The sequence below is a fragment of the Mirounga leonina genome, unplaced genomic scaffold, assembly GCF_011800145.1.
Source record: "Mirounga leonina isolate KUSES-001 unplaced genomic scaffold, KU_Mleo_1.0 Mir_82, whole genome shotgun sequence".
Lineage (NCBI taxonomy): Eukaryota > Metazoa > Chordata > Mammalia > Carnivora > Phocidae > Mirounga > Mirounga leonina.
The window spans coordinates 40,955,726-40,971,856 of NW_023270825.1; the positions used below are offsets into that span (position 1 = coordinate 40,955,726).

The 16,131-nt window shown below is 42.9% G+C and overlaps 1 protein-coding gene across 3 annotated transcripts in view; it reads left to right on the forward strand.

The window, feature by feature from the left end:
- Positions 1–16,131, forward strand: part of ARMH4 (armadillo like helical domain containing 4) — a 228,843-nt gene that overhangs the window by 194,293 nt on the left and 18,419 nt on the right. The gene's annotated exons all lie outside the window — the stretch shown is intronic.

Consider the following 16,131-nt stretch of genomic DNA (forward strand, 5'->3'; position numbering starts at 1 on the left):
ACATTTCAAGATGGTTTCAAAGCTTTTCATATCACTCAGTTGGTCAACACAGAAATGGAGAGGAGTGGAAAGTGACCTTGATAATGGCACAGTATCTGTGTGTCACTCACCTCCCTATGAGAAGTGAAATGGCTTGTGTGACCGTGACCATGCCAAACTTACTTAGCTCCACCCTCCACCTCACAGGTAGAGTCACAGCTTGGAGTCATCATCACTCACATGCTCTCCCAGACCACGAGCCCTGGGCCAACAGATTCTGTGTCTCGCTTTTCTTACCTGTAAAATGAGGATAGTAGAATAAACACTCCTCAAGAGGCACTAAGTTGCAGTCTTAATTTCTTAGCATCCCAACTCTAAGAAGCCAAATCTTTGTGGCTCTTTAGAGCTTACGGTCTACCATATGATAACATAGGCTCGATTGATAAATACTGAATGGTATAGGAAAGTGAAAGACATGACATAAAGACACATGCATGATTGTCACAAGAGGATGATGATGTGACTGATGTGACTTGCGGCACTTGTAGACAGTCTTTCCCAGCCAAAGTAATAGAAACTTAGGTGAGAATCCCGCAGTGCTAGAGACAACCCAGCATGCTCCCAGACACTGTGACTGTCCTCATGACACCTACATTTTAGTAGGGGGAAGGAGACAGACTTTAATCAAGCAATCACCAGCCTTTAAATTACAATTATGATAAGTACCATGAAGGAGAAGAGTAGGTGGCCAGAGATCTTACAGTAGGGGCAATGACCTGAGGGGGTCAGAGAAGGCTTTCCCAGGCAATGTGTTTGTGAACCTAGAATGTAGGCAAAGATGGAATACTACTCAGCCATCAAAAACCCCAAAATCTTGCCATTTGCAATGACGTGGATGGAACTGGAGGGTATTATGCTAAGCAAAATAAGTCAATCAGAGAAAGACAATTATCATATGATCTCACCGATATGTGGAATTTAAGGAACAAAACAGAGGATCATAGGGGAAGAGAGGAAAAAATAAAACAAGATGAAACCAGAGAGGGAGACAAACCATAAGAGACCCTTAATCATAGGAAACAAACTGAGGGTTGCTGGAGGGGAGGGGAGTAGGGGGATGGGGTAACTGGGTAATGGACATTAAGGAGGGCCCACGATGTAATGAGCACTGGGTGTTATATAAGACTGATGAATCACTAACTTCTACCTCTGAAACCAATAATACATTAAATGTTAATTAATTGAATTTAAATAAAAAATGAAAAAAAAAGATTGTAGGCAAAGAGGAGTAGAGGCTGAGATAGAAGGATTTCAGGCAAAGGAAATGGGTTCGTGAAGGCTGGAGGCAAGAAGTATTTGAGGACTAGAATGAAGGCCAGTGTGCCTGGGGTTAAGAGGAAGCATGTGGTGGCTGGTGAATCAAACAGAGACCAAGTCCTGCCAAGACCTTGCTGCTAGGACAAGGATTCAGGATTTCATGACATGGGTCCTAGGAAGCCATAGAAGGGTTTGAATGTGCTATCTGAATTTTAAAGGCATCACTCTGGCTATAAGATGTCTTGTAAGGAAAGCTACACAAGGAGTGGAAATGGAGTAGAGGAGAAGCAAGAACAGGTGCAAGGACACCAGGGAGGAGTTTGTCATCATAGATTGGGTGGGAGGAACAGTGGCTCTTATTGGAATAGGGAGGAAGTGGATGGACTCAAGATTAACTGAAGAGGTAGAGTCAAAAGGTCTTGGTGATTGGATCTTGGGATGGAGGCAGGGGAAGTGTTAGAGGGGACTCATTAGTTTTCGGCTGATGCAGTTGGGTGGGTAGTGGTGTCATTACCGAGACAGGAAGACCAGGGGAGGACTTAAGTTAGGGGTACAGTAGGGGTGGGAAGGGGAAGAGATCATGAGTTAAATTTTGGGTGCATGAGAGACACTAGAAGGAGAGATAATGTTTGGAGCTTAGAAGAGAGGCTGAATTTGAGCTACATATTTTATAGTCTTCCACATTGGATGGCAACTGATGCCATACGAGTAGATGCTAATGCCTAGGGAGCAAGTTTAGAGGGAGAAGGGTAATGGCCTGGAACAGAGAAACTTTAATAATTCAAAGGTGAGGTAGAGTAGGTCAAACCCCCAAAGGAGGCTGAAGAGGAGTAAAGAGATAGGTGAGAAGTATGGTGTCACAGAAGGTAAGGAAAGGACTGTTTCAAGATGGAGGGAGTGGCCGACTGAGGGAATACGGCAGTGTAGTAGACAAACAAGCCCACAAGCAACAACCTGAAAACATTTTGCTAAAAAGCCCTGAAGTCAAGAGGCAGTTCAAATCAAGAACTTCTAGAGTACCCCCACGAACCTGGCTTTTTTCTGTCTTCCTCCTTCATAAAATGGGGATGGCACTGGAGTTGTTCTGAAAACTGCACGAGATGTTTGCAAAATATTTAACACAGACCTGGCACCCTGTTGGTGTACAGTAGACGTTAGCCAAAGTGATAATGAGCAAAGGAATATGGTCTTCCTTGGATTGAACCCAATTTGAGTAAAGCGGCCAAGAGCTCTACACCAGTCTCTGCAGACCTTGGAGAAGGGTCTGTTTGCTCCTTCCCCTTTCCACATGGCTGCATCTGCAGGGTTAGATAGTGTCGTACTAACAGCATTTGCCTTGCCAGTTGGAAAATCGAAGCACGGAGGTTAAGGCCATCTGGAAAGTGCTCCACTTGAAGCCAACGAGTTAGTAGGTGAATGCCATGCTGTGGGACCTGGGATGTGCACTGTAGACAAATTCCTGAGAAATCCGGGTTTGAGTCTGTTGTTTTTGTTTATCTATATGAGAATAGAGATGGATACAAAAGTTTTTATCAAAAATACTTCTGGGTAGAATCATTCACCCCCTGAACCAGAGGGGAACATCTGCATCATAAGGGGAACATTAACTCAGATTCAGGGTCAGGATTCAATAGCTGAGACTTAAAAAAGCAAATGTTGCTTCTATTCTGAGCTCGAGTGGAGGTGCCTGAGCTATTAGAAGGGTGAGCTTGCTATGTGGCACCTCAGGTCTCTGAGCCATTCACTTCAACAATCCTCAGAGGGAAGGGAGACCCCCCTCCCACCAACCCCGAGTTTCTGTAGTAGTAAAAATACTCCTTAAAGGATACCTTCATTCAGTATTTGTGACCGTCTTTGCCACCATGGGGACTTCACCGCTTGTCATATTAATTCTCACTAAGAATTAAGTCTTCCCTGTGAGATTGTAAGCTCCTTGAAGGCAGGAACTGGGTCCTGATCATCTCTGTACCCGCCGTCCAGCAAGCACCTGGTCACAGAGGAAGCCCAATAATTGTTGAAATGAATCAACACAGAGACTTTGTGTAGGTTTATCAGGTTCAAAACATTTGGTTCTTCTGGGCCTACATCTTTCCTTCTACTTGTAAAATAGATGCTTTTGGTGCAGAAACCATCAAATATAAAACTCAGTGCTGACACAGACGGAGAGAGAAGCTCTTTGGAAAAAAATGTGAAATATGAGTGTCTATGATTATGACATTTTTTTATAGCTCAGAAACAAGTATATCTTGCAGCCAGGAAAGATCATCTATTCTCTACGGCATGGTCTTTGATTTTGCGTAAGTTTCTTTCTCTCTCATCAGCAAGGCTTAATGCTATTTTGATCCTAAGTCCAGTAGGTTGGTTTTCTTATTTATGAAGTAAAAGTTTTAATTATGGGTACAAAGCATTTTAAGTTGCATTTGAATGGCTTTCTCTCTTCTTACTCCATGTCAGTCACTTAAAAAGATTATTTTCCTCTGCACTCCCTTCTCAAGCTTCCAAACGTCATAGGTCTCCTGCATCTTTCTCCTCTTGCTTATGTGCTTATGTTCTTTTAATTTGCCTTTAGTTCTTCTCATTCCCAACATTTTCTTTCTGATTTGTTCTTGTTCCCTTCAAGAAAAAATTGCCTCTCACATTAGAAAAAGTGCCAAGATCTCTCCAGAAGCTGACAGGCATAAAGTGCTGACCGCCACGGTGAATGGATATTCAGATACTTTGAAAGGCAGAAGAAGACCATATTGGTCAGTATAGAGGGATATCGTTTATCATTATGACACAAACCCAGTTTTAGACAGCCTCCTATTCTTTATGTCCAAACAAGGTTTTTGAAAAGCAGACCATTCACCGGAGTAGGGCAATCCTTTAATCTTCGTGCTTCACCTCTGACGGAGTCTATGGCAACTTTATGTAGCTTGATGTCTTTGTATTTTTAGAATGAGAGAAGTATCTATTAGTTAGCAAAATTCATTTAAATACCTGGCAGATGACAAGATAAAGATGCAGGTGTGTTTGAGGATGAAGCCTTGGGTTTTCCCTGTTGTGAGCTTTTGTGACTTTAACTTTCCAGAGAGTGTCACTTTGACCTCTCTTGTGAGGAGTCCTCTTGGGCAACGTGGATAAGTTTGTACTCAGCTGACTGGCGCTCCTTTTTACAGGATTCTCCTGGAGCTAAAAAGGTGACTGTTACAGCTTCCTCCCGATCACACCCAAGGCTGCAGATGTTTTCCTTTTCGGCTTAGAGAATATGTCTAAGTTCCGCCTGCCTCTGCTTCAGACCTGCTCACTCATCCGGTTTCCTTGGTTTCTGTTCTGTTGGTAGCCGCCCAGATTTTTCTACTTTACCTCGCTTTTCTGGATGGATGCCTATTCAGGTGGTTTGCCTGGCTTTTTGACTTGGTGAGTCCCTAAGGCCCCCTTTCCCTGTGCAGCTTCCCACCCCTCAGTCAAGCTCCTAATGACTGCAACTCTTGCCAGCCTGGATCCATTGATTCAGATTCCTACTTACTCGTTGGGAATAGAGAGAAATTTTGGAGTGCAAATACCTCCCTTGAAAAGTATATATAGTTAGTGGTGAAGAACATAGGCTCTGGGGGCGCCTGGGTGGCTCAGTCGTTAAGCGTCTGCCTTCGGCTCAGGTCAGGATCCCAGGGTCCTGGGATCAAGCCCCGCATCGGGCTCCCTGCTCAGCGGGAAGCCTGCTTCTCCCTCTCCCACTCCCCCTGCTTGTGTTCCCTCTCTCGCTGTGTCTCTCTCTGTCAAATAAATAAATAAAATCTTTAAAAAAAAAAAAAAAAGAACATAGGCTCTGGATCCAGACTTTCGGGGTTCAACTCCTGGGTCTGCCCCTTATGAGCTGTGTGATCTTGGGCAAATTGCTTACCATCTCTTGCCCAGTTCTGTTGTTTGCACAATGGAAATAATGGTTGTATCTACCATACCCGGTTACTATGAAGAGTAAACAAGGTAGTCTTTATTGTGAACTTAGAACAGTGTGTCTGTTATGTAGTAAGCACAGTATAGTATTAACTATTATCAAGAGTTTGAAGTCAACATTCACTGAATTTTGACCCTGCCAGGAAGAAGGCAAATGGATTAGACCAGCGTTTATCAAAGAGGGGTCCACAAGTTTACTATGAGAAATTTTAAATCTTGTGCTTACATTTGGATAAGAATGTGAACACCTCAGGATAAAGATATTTTAGGTTATTTTTTTTTTAAGATTTTATTTATTCATTTGAGACACAGCGATACAGATAGAGAGAGAGAGAGCATGAGCAGGGGGAAAGGGAGAGGGAGAGGGAGAAGCAGGCTTCCCGCTGAGCCAGGAGCCTGATGTGGGGCTCGATCCCAGGACCCTGGGACCATAACCCAAGCCAAAGGCAGATGCTTAACCATCTGAGTCACCCAGGCGCCCTCATATTTTAGGTTATTTAGATGACTCCTTATAGCTGAGGATGTGTGTGATTGGAAAGCCTGCATTTGCATTGTGTTTATGATCACATCCTCATGCGGTGAAGGCCGTGACATTGAGGCAGGCTGCAGGGAGGCAGGGTCCTGGGATCGAGCCCCGCGTCAGGCTCCCTGCTCTGCGGGAAGCCTGCTTCTCCCTCTCCTGCTTCTCCCTCTCCCACTCCCCCTGCTTGTGTTCCCTCTCTCACTGTGTCTCTCTCTGTCAAATTAATAAATAAAAATCTTTAAACAAGCTAGTCTGGGGGCTAGAAATCAAAATCAAGGTGTTGGCAGGGTTGGTCTGTTCTTGAGGCTCTGAGGGAGAGTCGGTTCCATGCTCCCCTCCTAGTTTCTGGCGTTATGGGGAATCCTTGGTGTTCCTTGACCTGTAGATGCATCATTCCAATCTCTGCCTGTCATCACATGGCCATCTGCTTCTTCCTGCATGTCTGTGTTTTCACGTGGCCCTCTCCTCTCTGTGTGCCTCTCTCTCTTATGAGGACACAACTGGGATCATGACCTGAGCCAAAGGCAGACGCTCAACGATTGAGCCACCCAGGCGCCCCGACCTCATTTTAATTTAACTAATTAATCTGCAAGCACCCTTTTTCCAATTAGGTCACATTCTGAGGTACTGGCTGTTAGGGCACCAACGTATCTGACATCTTTTTGGAGGACACAATTCAATCCATACCACCATGTTTCTGTTTGCATAAGGAAGCGCAAAATGTTTTACATTTCGGAGTGAATTCTTTTCCCAAAAGTGATTTTTTTTTTAAAGGTTTTATTTGTTTATTTGACAGAGAGAGACACAGTGAGAGAGGGAACACAAGCAGGGGGAGTGGGAGAGGGAGAAGCAGGCCTCCCGCGGAGCAGGGAGCCCGATGCGGGGCTCGATCCCAGGACCCTGGGATCATGACCCGAGCCGAAGGCAGACGCTTAACGACTGAGCCACCCAGGCGCCCCCCAAAAGTGATTTGAAACACAGAGGGCATTAGTCCTAAGAAACCATGCTATATGTCATGGGGGAGGGGGTTCCCCAGGGCAACCCATAACAACTGATTTAGCTCACAATGTACCGGAAGTAGGGTTTCTTTTAACCAACACACCAGAAGAGGTCCCAGTCGGAAAATGTGTTCCAATTTCAACTTGGGGTGCTGGGAGCCCATTTCTTTCCATCAGCTCACAGAAGCTTCATCCTTGTGTTTATTTTTCCCATTTCAAGTCTTCTGTGCTTATTTATACTTCTCTCTCTCTCTCTTTTTTTTGGTGTGTTCCTGTTCCCTATTTTGGTTCTCATATTACCTTTTATGTTGTTAATATACCTGAAATCTCTTGCGAAAGGTGTGGAGCATGGCAATGGGAAATGCTCTGTGCTGTACGGGGTCTTTTTCCCTCTTCCCCATTAAGGTTTACTTGTCACAATCGTGTTTCCGCAGCGTCTTCCCTGCAGTTCTAAGATATGTAGCTACCCCGTGTGTTAGCTTCTCTATTGTGAGTGTGGAGTTCCTGTGTATTCACTTCATATCCCATAGTATTTTGTCAGAGGGGATCTCAGGAATGACAGTAGGTTATTCTAATGGGTTGATACTGTATAATCCTCAAATCATACTATTGAAATAAAGTTTTCGTGTTGGCTGTAGGTTTCAGTTCTCTTCTTCCCATTCCAGGTTCCTTAATGGGCCACTGTCACCTGTTCAGGGAGTCTTTGGCCTTAACCCTATATGAGTCTTCCTTTGGATGACGAAGAGTTTATGGGAAAGATTTTTTTAAAAATTCTCTGGAAAGCCCTTTTATGCAATCAGGTGTTAGATATTAGTAAGGTGTTGTAAATGTGTGTCCAGATATCTTCAGAATAATCAGGTGTGAACAAACTCAGTTGAATAGGCTTTTCTTTTTTCTTTGATTAAAAGGTATTGTGTTCGTTCATGTCCTCTGGGAAGCAGAGTCAAGTTGGGATTGTGTGTGCAGGAGATTTAGCGTGAGGACACCTGGGAAGGATGAAGGGAAGGGCATAGGAAGAGGCTGGGAGAGCTTTCAGATGAACTTTTCGGCTCAGACCTGACTTCTGTGAAAGGACAGGTGGAAAGAAGGAGGACTGTGAAGGAAAGGACTCAGCTGACAGCTCAGTTCTGAGAATGTTTTGGCCAGGCTGATGGTGAGTTCTTGAGGCAGAGTTGCCTACCGGGGGGCCCCTCTGTCCCACAGGAATGGGCCTGCACTGGTACCCCACCATGCTCAGCCAATGTCTGGGAGCTGTCCAGGGGAAACGTGGACACTAAACAAATGTGGTTGTGGAGCCAAGTGTGGGGGGCGGGTAACCCATACTCCCCCACAGCGGGAGAGCCAATCAGTGCAATTCTGTGGTTTTTGCTGGGATCTCCTGAGGGGCCCATGAATTTGGATGGTAAAAATTACATTCTTATTTTCACTGACTTCTGACTGAATTGTAGTGTTCTCTCTAATTATGAGTGGAGCCAGTGGTCATACTAGTATTAACAGTAAGTGTGTCTTTCTCACCAATAAATACTACAGATATTTTATATCAACATTATGATTGCCACAGATAATCTCAATATGTCATTTATGCTCGTCATTACTTTGAAGTTATGGTAGCTGTTAGACCTGCTGCTAGTTCTCCTTATATAATGACAGTAAAAGGCATATTTATTATTATATCACAAATTTAAAAAATAATTTGATAATGAGATTTAAATGTAATTGTTTCTTTAGAGTTCTATATATCTTCTTTTATGCATTTATAAACATTATTCCAAGAGGGGTCCACAGTCTTCATCTGACAGAAGGGTCCATTGCTCAAACATGGTTAAGAACCCCTTGTGCAGATAGTATTCAGTAGGTATCATATTAATTATATTAGCTCAGTTATCTTTTATCTGGCTCCAAATGTATGAGAACAATAGCCTCAGTCCTTAAGAGAATATATTATTGTAGAAGATGATTCATTAATTCAACAAAGAGGGTCTCCCACATGGCAGGTGCTGTGCGGTATTCCAGCAATGAGCAAGACAGACACAATCCCTATCTCAGAGAGTTTCATCGACTAACAGGAAAGGCCATCGTCTAACAAGAACAATTATGATTGTATTACCATGCTAACAATACGGGAGTGACAGGGTGCTCTGGGTGTCCGAGGAGAGGGACCTTGTGTAGAGGCTGGAACGGACCTCCCTGAAAATCACTCTTTGAGCCGAGCCTGAAGTGAGTAGAGGTGGCTTGGGAGGGAGAAGAGGAGGTGAAGACCGAGGTTAGAGCAAGTGTGAAGATTTGGAGGTGAGGCACACTTAACTCCCAAGAACTGAAATCACGCAGACCTTGTAAGCCACGTGAAGTTTAGACTTCTTCCCAAAGGCGTAGGAAGCTTTGAGGGGGTTTTAAGCAGGGAGTGATGTGATCAGATTGCCTTTCAAAAAGATTGCTTGGAAAAAAACCAGGGAAGGTTCTCGTGGTGCTAAGGTGAAAATGAAGGCAGCCTTCTGTGAATGTGTGGTGGGAGAAAACAGCATCAAGGAAGACTATTCCCGTTACTCTTGTTTGACTTCTTTTTGGCCCTGTGTGAATGACTGGGTCTTGAATTTCAATTTGTTAGTCTATCGTAAAACACATTAAAATCTTCCTGGAAGCATTTTTCTTAGAGTTAAGATGTTCATAGTAGCTGCAGTTCTCTCTGAAGTCTTGCAGATGCCCCTGTGTGAACAAGAAACCTCACACAAATCTCAGAAAAATATTTCTGGATCATGCCAGGCCACGGAGAAAGTGGATGTTGTTTGGTTATGTTCTTAGTGTACATTTGTTACTTGCTACACCATTGATGGCCTCTCAACTTCTACATTAAGAGGAAAGTAAACTTATCGTTAATAATGTAGGTGGTTATATTGCCAGTTAAATGAAAGGTCTCTGGCTGCTTCTTCATAAGAAACTCATAATGGGTTCAAGGTTTGTTTGTACCTAGGTAAAAACAGGTCCATTTTGGTCGATGGCTAATTCAGGACCATGCACAGTTAGGCAACTCATAAAAGTGTTTGTATGGAAATGAGTCTCTGGGATAATCAGATTTTATTTCTAGTGTCTAATCAATGCCCAGAGCTTTGGGGTTTAATTATGTCTGCTGAAAAAATACAATTCAATTTCTCTTCCTCTCTTTTAAACATAACTGCAGCCTTTATTTTAATTCATAAATATGCAAGGCTTTATAGATATTTTCTGACACAGTACCTGATATTATTTAGATACTTAATAAATGTTGCATTCTTTTTCAAATGAATTAAAAACATATCCAATAAGAAACCTACGTAAGAGTTTCTTCCTGGCTTCTCTGCTTATGGTCTGGCAGTTGACTTGTACATTTTATGGTTACTCCAGAGAAATAAATAGTTTAAGTGGGAAATTGTTTTGATAAGAGGAGATTCCTGTTTTCTAGTCATCTGGCAGGCTGACTTGAATGTAATGCTGGGTGTTTGTTTGAGTAGGGAGTGTGGCAGGTGGGTATTGGGTGGGACCTGAGGCAGGATGAGCTGAATATGTGTGGCTGGAATATGAATTCTACCCTTTTGCTTCTCTATAGTTTCCACCTAGCTTCCAGGAGGGCCCACAAAGCTTCTTTACCTCTTTGATCATCACTTAGTGTGCCCATCTTTTGTCACTTAGCATAATGTTTTCAAGGTTCATCCATGTTGTAGCATGAATCACTACTTCATTCCTTTGTACGGTTAAGTAATCTTCCATTGTATGGATATACCACATTTTGTTTACCCATTCATCAGTTGATGGACACTTGGATTGTTTCCACCTTTTGGCTATTGTGAATAGGGCTGTTATGAACATTCATGGAGAAGTATTTGTTTGTTTGTTTTTAAGTCTTTGGGGCATATACCTAAGAGTGGAATTGCTGAGTCATATGACAATTTTATGTTTAATTTTTTGAGGAACTGCCACATTATTTTCCACAGTGGCTGCACATTTTACATTTCTACCGGTAATGGATGAGGGTTCTGATTTCTCCACATCCTTGTCAACACTGTTATTCCCCATTTTTTTTTTTAAAGATTTTATTTATTTATTTGACAGATAGAGACATAGCGCGAGAGGGAACACAAGCAGGAGGAGTGGGAAAGGGAGAGCAGGCTTCCCCGCGGAGCAGGGAGCCCGATGTGGGGCTCGATCCCAGGACCCTGGGATCATGACCCGAGCCGAAGGCAGATGCTTAACAACTGAGCCACCCAGGCGCCCCTCCCCATTTTTTTTTTATTATGGCTTTCCTAGTGGGTATGAAGTGGTGTCCCACTGTGGTTTTGATTTGCATTTCCCTAATGACTAATGATGTTCAGCATCTTTTCATGTGTTTGTTAGCCATGTGTATACATGCTCCAATATGGGTGAACCTCAAGAACATTATGCTAAGTGAAAGAAGCTGGACCCAAAAGGTCGCCTATTACATGATTCCATTTATATGAGATATCCAGAATAGGTAAATCCAAAGACACAGAAAGCAGATTAGTCATGGGCTAGCAGGAGAGGAGAATGGAGAGTGGCTGCTCAATGGATACGGGGTTTCCTTTTGGGATGATACAAAACATTTTGGAATGAAGTAGAGGTGATGTTTATAAGACATTGTGAATGTGCTAAATGCACTGAAGTGTAACGCTTTAAAATGGTCAATTTTAGGTTATGTGAATTTTCCCTCGATAAATAAAAAACCGAAAACACCTGGTTAGAAGTTGGTCTGCATTTCCAGTTCCAGCAGCGTGAGGCAGAGAAATTCTGCATAAATTAAAACAAAAATTTAAAATATGCATCTGAGTTCAAAAGGAAAGCCATTGTTGCCATAGGCAGCACCCTGAAGTTCGAGCAGTAGCCTCCTGAACTAAAGCTATGGGACCTTAGAGGAACTGGGGACCACATATAGAAGCTGAGATGAGGGGTGGAGTTCAACACCAATGCGGGGCCAATAGACACAGCCTTGGGCTGGTGTAGGGGAGGAAGCAGGAATTCAAACCCTTGCATAATAAAGCATGCTAGATATATGCAACTAATGAATCATTGAACACTACATCAAAAACTAATGATGTACTATACAGTGGCTAACTGAACATAATTAAAAAAAAAAAAAGAAAGCATTCTGGAAAAAATGCCTCCCTGTGAAAAGGGGTCTAGAAAAATACCCTACACGGGCCAGAGGAACAGCAAGGGAATAGCTCTCTTCCCGGGGCTCTGAGGGGGAGAGAAAAATGACGCCGAAGCCCTAGGGTTGCCTTCATCATGTAAGAACTTATAACTGAGAAATCAGCGTGCACCCCTGTTTTAGGCGGATGGGTGAAACTGCTGGTGTCCTTGGCACAAGCAAACAAGAAACTGCTTCTCTGTAGTGACATTTCCACGATGCAGGGTGGACAAGCTTCCTAGGGAAAAACAACCCCTGGTGAAAAATAAGTCCACGTGAAAAACCACAGATCACCCGAGGAAGTATTCCAGCATGAGGGAGAGGAAGCACAGGTGATGGGCAGGAGGGTTCAAATCTCAAGAACCTGGCAAAGCAGAAGTATGACTGAAATGATTAAAGAATAAGGACTTGGAGATTGGCTCTACTGCCTTAATAAAAAGTTTCCGCGATTGAACAGCTGCTCCAGGGAGCATGTGCAAAATTTGCTTAGGGGATTTAGAAGGGGGAAAGGTAGAGGCTGAGGTTGTTCACCTGCTGTCCGTCCTATAGTGGTTCTGGCGAGACCTTTAGGTTTTTTCCTAAGGATCAAGAGCTCAGAGAAACTTTCTAAGTAATCCATTTAGATGGAAGAAAAGCTCTGCCTTTCAGGGTATTAACTGTGGTGCTCAGGTGCTCTTAACCAAAGGTTTGCCTTCATTTCTCTCGAGAGCGCAGCTTGGTATTTGCCTATTATTGTGAGGAGTGACATGTTATGAGCTGCTAAGTGAAACTTTCGGAAACAAACGTTGAAGCTGCCTTGAAAACCACTTTAGTACTTACTCAGCTGCCCACGTCTAATCGACTCCATCGGGAGGCGGAAGCTTCTTGCTGACTAGGCAGAACCATGCCCGCAAGTTTAGGTAAGGGTTGTCAGCAGTATGGGACTTCGGGTTTCTGTGGTCCCTGGCTGGTCTTCTCTTTGCCTCTCTGTACGATCAAGCCATGGCTTTCATCAGTGGAAGTCCCAAAATTTATGTAAAGGAGAGGGGTGTGTGGGGACCTTGTCAAGACGCTGACGTGGGCTGTTACATTCCGTGAAATTTAGAATAGGGGACTGCAGGAAGGGCTGATGGGACCCTATGGTGACCAATGCCTCACATCTACCTTGAGATGGGAAATTTTAGATTCAGTGGATCCGGCAAGCAGCACACACACAAACTTGACTTTGCCCTGGGGGCCTGATGAGACTTCACTTCAGGAAACAGTAAACTTTCTATTGGAAGTTACGTATGAAGACCAAACAATTTTTTTCACCAGTGGTATGAAAATCAGACAGTACAAATGTGAAGAGAGAAGTGTAAGAGTGAGTTGGGGAGAATTTCAGGTGCCCTGAGCATGGACTCAGTGCTGTGGAGTGGTAGAAACACAGGTCAGAAGCCTCCGTGCTCAGCAGAACTTTCAAGGGAGTCTTGAGCAAAGCGCAGTGATTTTCTCGTTCCCCCTTAATCAGGTATAGAGGAGAAGCATAGACAAGTTGTTTTTTCCCTCATGAGCAATTTGTATATCATGCTTCTCTTTTTAGTAAAAAAAAAAAAAAAAAGCACACGTGGAGGGAGGCTTTCTTCTTCATTTATGCATCACGTATTTCCATATGGATTAAGTTCATAACAGCCTTCTCCTCGCTGGAGCTGGTAACCATACGGTTTAGAGTTTCTCAGTATGGTTAGTATTCCTAAATGACCCCAGCAAGACATGTAGATGATTACAAGACATTCTCTTTGCATCCTCCCACTAGGTATCTAGTATCGTTCCTTAGCTTGCAGTTAACTAAAGGCATGCTTAATGTTACTTGAAAGTAGAGATTAGAGTCTTTGGGCTCTTTGTACCCTTCTCTCTAAATCTCAGTGTATAGCCTGGAGAATTAATAGCTTCTTAGCTGCACGACTGCTGCTCACTTAGCCCTATGCAAGCAAAGAAGTACGTCATTCTATTCATTGGAATCTTGCTGTTCTGTAATTATGTGAAGAGCAAATGATTATAGATAGAGTTTCTCTGTGATGTTTAAAACAGGTAAATTTAGCATCATTAGAGAATAATTTGGTGCTAAAAAAACTGAAGATTTTTAGAAAAACATGCAAACAACATTGAAAGCTTAGTAAGTTTTATTATTCTTAATGGTGTTATGTAAGTTGGGAAGAAAAAAGCTTTGCTGTTTCTTAGGCTAGAAGAGGCACTTAATGGTTGAATAACAAGGAAGAAAGATAGCTGCTCTCCATTTATTTCTTGACACTGTAGAAAGACTATAATTGAAATTAGTTTACATGTGTTTTGAGCAAAGCACGGTGTGCTGACATTGCACTTCTTATTCAGGTGGAACATACATTTCTCTTTTCATTGATTAGCATAAAAATAAAGTTTCCCACATTATTGAAAGATACAAATGATATTGAAATTTTCACTATTAAAGAGACTGTATAACCCTTTCAAAGTCAAATGTGAACTAAGTGGAATTAGCTATGAAGTACATCTCACACAATGCTTTAGGGAGTGGGTATGTCTTATAAATCCAGGTAGCCTGAAGCCCTTCATTTAGAATTAGTTTAGATCAGTGGAGATGGCGTCTGCCCTGAATGTGGGCAGCTTGTCTTTCTTCCTTGCGCCTTACTTCTGTTCATTCTAAGAGTTTGTTTTCGTGTGCAAAATAAATAAAGTTGATGTGGCATAGGGCAGGACTACTTATGTGGTGGCAGAACTAGACTAGTGTCTTAGTTTGAGTTCTCCATGAAGGCAGACCCTGAGTCTGGATTGGGGTGCAAGGAGTTTCTTTGGGAAGGAATCCCAGGAAGCATGGCGAGGGAGTGAGGAAGTGAGACAGGGTAGGTGGAGAGCCAACAAAGGGGGTGTTGAATGAGGGGATTATTGCTGGGGCTCCTTGCTCTTGGGGAATCTCTGAGAAGCTGTGTGGAGCACACCTCAGGGGTGAGGAAATCTGGGGAATTTACCGAATGTGGGAGACAGAATAATGCTCCCTCCCAAGATGTCCACATCCTAAAACCCAGAAGCTGCAAATATGTTGCCTTACAAGGGGTACTTTGCAGATGTGATTGAGTTAAGGACCTAGAGATGGGGAGATTATCACAAGAGTCCTTGTAAGAGAGAAGTAGGAGGGTCAGAGTCAGAGAAGAAAATATGACAAAGGAAGCAGAGTTTAGAGAGAGGAGATTTGAAGTGTGCTGTTGGCTTTGAAGATGGAGGGAGAGGCCATGAGCCGAGGACTGCAGACAGGCTCTAGAGGCTGGAAAAAGCAAGGAAACATGTCAGCCCTGCTGACACCTTGACTTTAGCCATTGAAACTGATTTGGATTTCTGACCTCCAGAAATATAACAAATTTATGTTGTTTTAAGCCATTGAATTTGTGATAGCTACAGTTGGGGACGAATATACCCACCAGCTCATGGCCCTCATTGATTGAGGATGGCTTCTAGAGCAATATTTCCTCAGTGCTTCTGCCTAGCCCCACATGGGCTCTTATGACTGGAGGATACCCTCAGGCAGAGAGACCCTCAGGCCTGCATAGGAAGGAAGTGGGCTGAGGGCATCTCTGCATGGGCCAGGGCACCAGTGGGCTTGGCTTTACCTGGACAAAAGATTTGATCAATGGAATATGAAGTGTCCTCATAAACACTTGAAACTTTCAGCACAGCTAAAAAGTAGCTGAGCTGGAATTTGAACCCAGGTGCTTATGGCTAAAAAATATGCCTCAATCAATGAAAGCCAACATAGTGATTTAACAAGTCTATACTTTATGCTATGTTCACCACAAGTGTAGAGATCATCTGTCACCATACAACAAATGCAATTTTGCCCATCCCGTCACCCCTTTCCTCTCTGGCAACCATCAGAACCAGTTTGTTCTGTGTGTTTACAGGTCTGTTTTTACTCATTGTTCTGTTTTTAGATTCCACAGATAGGTGAGTTGATACAGTATTTATCTGTCTGACTTATTTCACTTAGCATACTATCCTTTAGATCCATCCATGTTGTTGCAAATAGCAAAACTCATCCTTTTTTATGGTGGAGTAGTGTTCCATTATATATATATGAGGAGATCTATATCTATATCTATATCTATTTATATATCTATATCTTTATCTATCTATCTATCTATCTATCTATCTATATCTATATCTATATCTATATCTATATCTATATCTATATCTAT